Genomic DNA, 10,313 nt, shown 5'->3' with positions numbered 1-10,313 from the left:
GATTTCAAATCATGTCCAAACGGAGCCAAAGTGTATGGAGACTCTCTTCGATTTATTTGCCTTGGGAGACTATTAATATGCTAATTTTTGGGATAAAAGTTTGAAGAAGCCATTTTATGTACTTTAAAGTTGCCCCCATTAAATAGTCGATTGTAGTTTCATTTTCCAGTTGAGCTAACTTCCTACTTATAGCCTGTTTGGCCAAACTTATTTTTCCCCAAAAGTACTTATTTTTTCAATAAGTGCTTATTTGAAAAAAAAGTGAGGTGTTTGGCCAAGCTTTTGGGAGAAAATAAGTGCTTCTGGGAAGTAGCAGAAACAGTTTTTCAGAAGCTAAAAAAAAACAGCTTTTGCTAAAAAACACTTTTTTGAAAAGTACTTTTGAGAAAAATACAAATAGAAGCACTTTTTAAAAGTTTGGTCAAACACTAATTGCTGCTCAAAAGTACTTTTTTAATTAATTGGCCAAACATTAACTGTTTTTCGCTAAAAGTGATTTTTTGAAAAGTACTTAAAAAAAAAGTACTTTTTAAAATAAGCTGATTTTAGAAGTTTGGCCAAACAGGCTATTAATTACTTAGGAAAAGGATATTAATTTCGTTTTCCCAATTTTTTTTTTGTAGGCTATATTTCTAAAGTTTATATCTCGAGTCCTTGAAGATGTTGGGCTTTTTTTTTTTTTTTTTTTTTCGTGAAGATGTTGGGGTAAAACGAGATTAAATGCAATTTTCTTTTGGGTTAAAAGAGTAACTTTTCGCTAAAAGTGATTTTTTGAAAAGTACTTTAAAAAAAAGTACTTTTTAAAATAAGCTGATTTTAGAAGTTTGACCAAACAGGCTATTAATTACTTAGGAAAAGGATATTAATTTCGTTTTCCCAATTTTTTTTTTGTAGGCTATATTTCTAAAGTTTATATCTCGAGTCCTTGAAGATGTTGGGCTTTTTTTTTTTTCTTTCGTGAAGATGTTGGGGTAAAACGAGATTAAATGCAATTTTCTTTTGGGTTAAAAGAGGAACTTTACTTATGTTACAAAAGTTACATTGCACTTAAGAAAATATATATAAGAGGCCAAAAACGTTAATCACTACTCTTGGAGCCTTTCGTTATTTATTATTCACAAAGCTCACACTTAGAAAACGAAGTCCAAAATTGAAGATATTATTGCTGCTCTGGTGCTGCCACAAAATAGGACTGATCTTGATTCTGCAAGATTTGTTCAACCTCCCTTGCTGGCATGTTGAATGACAGTTCTTTTGCTTCCCTGTCTACATTTCTCCATATGCTTTCTTGACCTTCAATTTCAAACCAGCCAAGATTTTAAAAAGAATATTATTTTCTATATATTGACAGTGTTAATAACTATTCGTAATTGTCTATAAAGAGTGAAAGTTAGTTAACATATAATATGAACAAATAAGATATGTTAACAGCAGCGTATTATTTACAGTATCAAAATATATTACTTTAATCCTTAAAGGAAAACTCAAATTGAAGATGTTCGAATATGGGATTGATTTCATAGATGTTCTAATGTTCACTTAACTTCAGTTTTATTGCACTAAAGTTACTACATTATTTTTTATAACGGAAAAATCATATAGTAACTTTTACTTAACTACCACGAAAATCACTAAATTATTTGTTTAACAAAAGTCGCTAAATTTTAGTTAGTATCAGAAAAAGTCATAAGAAGAAAACATGAGATACATTTTATATGATAGTCAGGCGGAGTTAAAATGACTTTTTGGTTACAAGAAAAATGATCTGGTGATACTTAGGCAAAAGTGAGTTACTTTTATGTTATAAAGAGAAGTACTGTCATAATTTAGTGGACTTCGTGCAATAAAATAAAAGCTTGGTGACCATTTGTGAAATTATCCCTTTGGGATATGTCAGGTAAGGATAAATATCTAATACCACACCATGCTTACACCAAATCATATAAACTAACTATAGTTATGTGATGTGATGTAATAAGATGAAAATGCATGTTAATTAATAACCATGACTAATTGTTAAATATCTAAATGCAAACACATGTGATCATGCATGTGACTTGATTTAAACATCGAAAACGAGTAAGTTTCTACCGTGTAAGTAATCAAGAAATGAGGAAGACTAAACTAATACCTGCGAGGAAGTTCAATGTTTTGTTACGAGCATTGATTCCAAAACCGAACATCCTGAGATTTGAATCTCCGGTGGCTATAACTGTAATAGGATGGCTTGCTGGGATTACAAAAAGATCACCAACTGATAGACAGCCTCGGACTGTCTGATGATGGCCTTGTTTCTGGCTACCAACCATTTCGAAGCGCCCATTTCCTTGTGCAACCATTACCAACCATGTAGCCTTTGTACAGTACACTGGTAATATCATTCCACCCTGCAAAATTAATTTGCAAAATATAACAGTAATATGCCTCAATCACAAGGAAATTAGGTTCAGCGATACAAATCCTCGCTGTGCATATCACTTCATTTAAGCTTCTATCATATATGTCAAAATAATAACCATATTTAATTCCCAAAAAAATTAAGGTATCATGATTTTGGGTTTTTAACTAATGTTATTATTTTCCTATTAGTCCGTCTGAAAAAGAATAACACATCTCTATATTTTAAAACATTTAGTCATAAACTTTGAGTTTTATCTTAGTGATCAGAAGCTTTTAGAGCTACACAAATATTATTACACGGCTCTGTACTCCACAAAGGTAGGGATAAGGTTTGCATAGATCCTACCCTTCCCAGATCCCACTTGTGAGGATTACAGTGGTATGTTGTTGTTTGTTGTTTCAGAGCACGTATTTCAAAAGTCTCACAACACAAATAATGTTATGGCTTGTTTAAGACCATAAGTTTTGAAAGTCTCACTTTTTCTTTTACTTAATTAAACTGTGTGCCAAACTAATTTATGTAACATGAATTGAACATAAATTTAAATAGAAGGAGTGGCAAATTGCAAAGAGGCTTGGTTGATGTTCATGATACCAACAGCTACATCCAAATCCCTCAACTGCTCAAATCTCTCTGGAGTTGCTTCAAAGTAGTTTCCAAATGTGTTACTCAATAATGGGCGTTCGTTCAACACATTGAAAGGACCTCTTGTTTCACCTCTCTTTTGCTTAGTGCCTGCAGCGTGATGGCTAATTGCTCTAATTTGCTCTTCAGTGGCTTTGACAACTATACCCTGTCTTTTTGGTCCAAATAGCCTCTCTATTGTGTCCCTTGGGGTTTAATAAAAAATAATGTAAACAAAATACAAAGTGAGAATTGAGATAACCGAAGCAGTAAAAAATGAATTTAAGATCAGTAAGGGTTTTCTCATCGGCCGAAATTAATTACCGGCGCTAGTAAAAATATACAGAACAAATACATTGATCGTGTATATATGTATATAATATGAACATTATATGTATATTTTATACTTAATACACATAATCGATACATTTACCAGGTGCTAGTAAAAATATACATAACATATACATTGATCGTGTATATATGTATATAATATGAATATTATATGTATATTTTATACTTAATACACATAACCGATACATTTGCCGACTATTTTGTGAATTAGATCACCAAGTCATTGGACTGTAATTACATTGAAAGCAGTCTCTAGGATATCAGTGCTGAAGGTTTTGTAGAAGGTTTCTGGATTTTCGCCTCTGGCACTAAAGAATTCCTGAATCCAAAGGCAAGTATATTAGCATCCGAATACATTTTATACTACCATGTCCCTAATTGTCTGTATTTGTACTCTCTGTCCCAATTTATGTAATACATTTTTCTTTTAATCTGACCCAAAAATAATTGTTTCTATATTTAGAAATAGTTTAACTAAAAACTTCCTTTTTTAGACACTACAAGAAAGTATAGAAATGACAAAAAAAAAAAAATTAATATTTGGCAACAACTTAATTTTATTGTTGGCAAATGAACTTTTTTGTTGCCAAACAATTTAATTTTGTTGCCATTGCAAAAAGTACTTTTGGTAACAAATAAAAAAAGTTGTTGCACGTCGTTACAATAACAACCGTTGAGAAAAGTTTATGCAACAAATATTATTCTTTTGTTGCCAAAAATATTTTTTGCAACAATAATCAATCGAGCTCTATTCCAAGTGAGAAGACTTCCGTGGGTCGCTTGCAACAAAAAAAAAAAATTGTTGCCAAATATCTTTTTTCTTGTAGTGAGACTACAAGTTTCAAAAGTCTTTGTTTCTTAAAATTCGTGCCTAATTAAACTATATTACATAAATTGGGACGGATGGAGTATCAATAAAGTCTTATTTGACCATTTTTTGAAGGTCAAAAATAGAAATATTGAACAAATTGAGAATGCAAATAGTCTCCCAAATTTTAAAAGTTGATAAAAGACTCTCAAGTGGGGAAAATTTTTTGGGGCCTATTATCTTCGAATTGTACTATGATTACCTGAAATCGGCCAGGAATATTAACAGCCTTGGCTAGCACGTAAATAGAGAACTTTTCTTTGTTATCGCTGTTAATAAAGTAGACTGTTGAACCTGCAGAAACTCTGATTACATCTCCATGCTCCAAGTTGAGGGAATTCCTCTCATCTTCTTCAGCTATATTTATGGTTCCTCTCCCTGTAATAAGCATAAAAACAAATTTACTCCTTCCGTTCTAGTTTACATGAAACACTTTCCTGTTTTAGACCGTTTTAAAGGACACTCCTAAATTTGGAAAATCAGTTTTATATTTCTCATTTTAACTTTAATAAGAAGTTTTTATATTCACACAAACAATATGATACTACATTTAAAGACATAAATTCAAAATTTTATAGCTGCACAAATGCTATAACATAGTATTTAATAGATCACCTGTTAAAAAAATCTTCATTTTTCTTGAAATTTTGTACCATTAAGTTTCGTACAAGTCATATTAACTTAGGCAGAATACCTAAAGACCCCCTAAACTTCAAAACTTGGCATGTTTTATTCAGATACCCATTAAATTATATCTAGTCCTAATTATTTTTGTACTAAGCTTTTTTATAATGTTACCCACATCGTTTAAGGGGTCCTGAATAAAACTCGTCAAATTTAAAGGTGTTTTGATCAGATCCTCCAATTAACTATATCACATAAACTGGACAGATTAAGTACCTACCTCTAAGAACAAGAAGTATGACTTCAACATCAAAGTGATGAGGAAGCATGAAAGACAGAGGTTCAAATTCAAGCACTGATATTCTGTACTTCTCTATTCCTCGAAGAAGTTCAGTCCTTTCAGTGAATTTGTCAAGGACTCGAAATTCACCATGTTCTGAGCTCAGTCGAGATTTGAACCTATGTGATTCAAATTAGTAGGGATTGTTCTCTTCTTCATTACATTGACAAGCAAGAAAGACAGAGAGGATCAACAAGAAGAGGAATAAAGGTTTTGGTTTAGTGAAAATTGCCATAGTTATAATTGAACTGTGTGATGGAAGCTTATTTCCAAAGTTTTGATGAGGGATGAAGATAACTTAATTTTGCGTGGGAACTTTTAATGGAAGAATATGAGTTTGGAACTTTGAAGGTAGGTTGACAAGTGTTGACGTGTGATAAGGATAGCAGTATGCGTGTGCAATTCAGGTGAAGTATGGTATATCAACATGTGAAATCAACTTACGAGGTTGTTATGTTTCACAGATTAGTGAATCCAAATTTCATATTTATTTTTTTCACAAATTTTTGGTCCATTTTTTTACAGATAAGTTCGGGTGCGCATTTCTATATTCATGAAGACCTATATGAAGAGGTTACACAAAATTTCTAACCGGTACAAGACATCCTACATCTAAATTAAACATGTATGCATACTTTTTTTTTTTTTTTTTATGGATTTCGACAAGCATTAGACAATAGTATGCTCATTGTGCTGCAAGGCTTAAGTTTAAAGGATATACACACTCCTAAACTGGCTATTCACTATTCTTCCAACGGACTGGAGATTCTATTTCTATTGTGGTTGATTACGTAGATGACATTATTGATGGGGATAATGTTGCTGAATTACTTAATTTGAAACATTAAAGGTCTTGGTTATGCACATTTCTTCTTAGGAATGGAAATTATTGGAGAGTCTAGTACTAGAGGTGATTCTCAGTCAAGAGAAGATTGACCATTGACTTCTTATCTGAATTTGAGTATTTGGACCTCATTTCGGCACCTTGACCTCTAGATCCAACTTGCAAGCTTCTTCTCAATTATTGTGAGCCTCTTCCAGATCCTATTTTTTATAGGCGCATCCAAGGAAAATCGAATTTCCTAACCTGTACCTAATCAGACCATTTCATTGTTTTTCATGGCCAACCTTAATCCGTACATGTAATTAGATCCTCGACATCTCCATCTTGATGCAACTTTTCATTGCATGCGTTATTTGTTCATTGACTCAAGTTTTGACCTTTTTATGTCTTTAGATCCTTCTTAGCATATTCTTGCCTTTTGTGACTTTGATTGGGGTACATGCCCTAGGCCCCTAGCACAAGAAGATAGGATTCTTTATCAATCTCAATGGGTCTCTAATTTCTTGCAAATCGAAGAAGCAAACTTTAGTCTATTTATCATCTAGAGAAGCAAACTTTGATCTCTTCAGCCATTCTCTCTTCTTTCCTCAATGTTTCAAAATTTCAATTTGATTCTCCACAGGAGCAAAATTAACGCAACAGTTAATATCAGTATTATCCTTGCCAACACCATGTAATTAATATCGTAGGTAATTTTATTTTCCAGGTACTTGTTATGACTTTTTATTTTATTATTTTAAGCCATCCACCCACGATGCATCTCCCGTGGTGGGGGATTTGGCTTGGACCCCTACCAAGTTAATAACTTAATCACAAAAGTACAATAGTAGAGGGGGACATGGCAATCTTACCTCTATTACATAAAGCTAAACATGAATTGGAGTTGGACTCCTTGATTTTTCTAGTCATAGACTCAATAAAGATGTACTGGCAGTACTTAAACAGGTACTTGTTATGACTTGCTACTTACAGAGTGTTATGGACACTACAACAGTTGAAGCCCAAAATTATAATGAAGAGGGAATTGGACCAGGGGAGCTAAGGCGTAGTACAAGACCCAAGCAGCCCAATAAACAATTAAAAGACTTTGTTTGGAAATCCCTTGGTTGAAAGGCACGTGATAGAGAATCTGAGTTTGTTAAATAGGTGCAGTATAGGTTTAATGTCTTAGACAAGAATTTTGTTATCATAAGTCTCTCTCCTCATCCCAATTCTTCTGTTGCTCCTCATCCCCCTTATTCCTATCCCTATCAGTATTTTCTTTTTGTAATCGGCTACTGAGGTATCTATTAATATTTCTATTGTTCCACTACTAAGAGTAGTTTGGTGTTTGCTCCATTTGGTGCTTTCATCGTCCTGGACTCCATGGGTGACAAAACAAAACAGACCGCTGAGCTTCCGCCTGTGACGCTGGTTTTTTTCCATCAGTTAGCATCTCGTATCGACAAACTCTGCACCGCCGTTGATAACCAGCAAAAATTCTTCCAGGATTTTATTTCGAACTTGGAAAACTCATCTACGCCCATTGAGCAAGCTCCTCCTCGTTCAATGGAGGTCTGTTTATCGTCCGGATCTCAAACCTCTGCTGCGGTGGCTATTCGACATAAGCTTGCTACAGTGGAGTTGTCGCGATTCAGTGGCCTTAATCCAGAGGCATGGCTTTTCCAAGCTGAGAGGTATTTCGATTTCTACTCTATCTTGCCAACTCATTAACTTTCATTACCTTCTTTTTATCTGGACGGTGAAGCCCTTAACTGGTATCGCTGGTTGTTTCGCAATAAGCAACTCAGTGATTGGCCTCATTTTGTCGACAAGCTTCGTCGTCTCCAATTTCGTGTCAAAAGTCTGAAATCGCCAGAAAATCGTCTGTCTAAGCTGCAACAGACGTCGACCGTCACTGAGTACCGTACTCACTTCGATGCAATTTCTAACGAGGCAGTGTGTTTACCGGATGTGTTTTTGGTGGAATGTTTTATTTCGGGCCTAAAAAAGGACATTCAAGATGATCTATTAATGTGTCAACCTACCACTTTAGAAGATGCTATTCATTGGGCTATTTGTATGAGCAGAAATTGGGCATAACCGCTGGGCCCCCCGACCCGCTTTGGCTCGAACCCAGCCCCTTTAACCCAATCCTCCTCGTTCAAATCAGTTCTCTCCCAGGCCCTCCGCTGCTCCAATCGCTCCCAAGATACCATTCAAACGCCTTTCTGCTACTGAGCTTCAATCCCGCAGAGAGAAGGGACTTTGCTACAATTGTGATGAACTCTATACGCCGAATCATAAATGTAAGTCCCTTTCTTAGTTGCTCCTTCTGGAAGATTCGTCGGAGCCCCCGATTGAGTTGTCGGAGACTTTTACGCCTGATGAATTCCCCGCTGAACAACTCCAGTGTTTGGAAGTTCAAGCCCAGTCAGCTATCTCTTATCATGCTCTATCTGGTGGATCTACTCCCAATACTCTTCGGTTTATCGAACATGTGAACGGTTCTCGAGAAAAGGCCATAAATAGTCTCTTATCTATGGGAGTAGGTCTAAAATGGTCTCTTAACTATACATTTACCGGTTTTAGTCCTTTAACTATTCAAAAACTTATCAAATTTGGTCTCCGTCTATTTTTTCATACAAACAGCGTACAAACTCATAAGCCTTCGTGAGATTAATCGTTAAATCATTCCTCAGACCTATATTTCTCTCTCCTTGCTTCTTTTTCCTCAAGTTCCTCTTGTTTAAAAAAAAAAAAAAAAAAAAAAGAGCATTCTGGCACTGGTGTCGCTCTCGAGTCTCTAAAATTCGAAAAGACAAACTCAGGCACAAAATTTCTGTAACAATTCTTCTCAAACACTACTAAAAAACTGGTAAAAACCGCGAAAAAAAACCGATGGAAAAAACTGACGGATTCCGTCGGTTTTTTCAATAATTTTTTTAAATCTTTTTTTTTTTAGAAAACCGACGGACTGCGTCGATTATTTTTTGCACAAAAATGCGCGAAAAAATATAATTATTTTTTATATTATTTTCTAAAATAAACCGATGGAGTCCGTCGGTTTTTTATTTTTATTTGTTTTTATAAAAAAACCGACGGATTTAGAGTGAAAAAAACAGTATAAATTAAATCAATGTAAGTAGATGAATAAAAAATATCAGTGGTCTAGTGGTAAAGCCCTTTAATGCCAAGGAACATACCCGGGTTCGATTTCAAGTTCCTACATTTCATTCTTTAATTTAAAAAAAAAAAAAAAAAAAACCGACGGTACCATCGAACCGTCGGTTTTTTTTTTTTTTTTTAACAAAACCGACAGACTGGGTCGGTTTTCCGTCGGTTACGAAAGAGAACTTGAGGTTAAAGAATGAATTTGAGGAAAAAGAAGCAGTATAGGTCTGAGGAATGGTTTAACGATTAATCTCACGAAGGTTTATGAGTTTGTACGCTGTTTGTACAAAAAAATAGATGGAGACCAAATTTGATAAGTTTTTGGATAGTTGAAGGACTAAAACCGGTAAGTGTATAGTTAAGAGACCATTTTAGACCTACTCCCATAGATAAGAGACTATTTATGGTCTTTTCTCAACGGTTCTCCGATACGGTAGAGGCCAAAAGTATCTATGTATCCAAATCTTAAAATTTTAAATTTATACTCCCTCATTCTCAATTTATGTGGTACAACCAGAGTCAAATAATTCAATTTTGATCGTGAATTCAAACATTAAATCGTTAAGTTTTTTCAATAAAATTTACGTATTTAGGAAACATGAGAAAGGTACTATATGTCATTATAATTGATAATTCAAAATATCTAAAAGACATACTCCCTCTGTTTCAATTTGTTTGAACATATTTCCTTTTTAGTCCGTGCCAAAATGAATGACTCATTTCCTTATTTGGAAACAAATTCACTTTATAAATGATTTACAGCTACACAAATTTTCAAGGCTTATTTTGAACCACAAGTTTCAAAAGTCTTCCCTCTTTCTTAAATGTCGTGCTCAGTCAAATGAGTTCATATAAATTGAAACGGAGGGAGTATAAAAAAAGTATGATCAAAGAACTTGTTTGAATAATGGAGAGCATATTTTTAGATCCATAAACAAAAAGAATACATTTATGTCAACTATATGACGCGCAAAGTAGAAATTTTCTCAATCGAATAGATAATATATAAGTAGGGATGCTTTTGCTGATTGCTATCCCCCTTTGTTTGATTATTTGTATCATATTTAGCTAACACTTCTCGCACAAATATAAAAACAACAACTAACAA

At 34.1% G+C, this 10,313-nt stretch overlaps 1 pseudogene; it reads right to left on the bottom strand.

Annotated features, from left to right (window-relative positions):
• Positions 1 to 609: 609 nt before the first annotated feature.
• LOC132610113 (vicilin Car i 2.0101-like) lies at positions 610 to 5,572 on the bottom strand (annotated as a pseudogene).
• Between the last annotated feature and the right edge of the window lie 4,741 nt (positions 5,573 to 10,313).

Source organism: Lycium barbarum, chromosome 9, assembly GCF_019175385.1.
Source record: "Lycium barbarum isolate Lr01 chromosome 9, ASM1917538v2, whole genome shotgun sequence".
Taxonomy (NCBI): Eukaryota; Viridiplantae; Streptophyta; class Magnoliopsida; order Solanales; family Solanaceae; genus Lycium; species Lycium barbarum.
The sequence above is the reverse complement of the archived record's forward strand: the minus strand, read 5'-3'. Positions and strand labels throughout refer to the sequence as shown.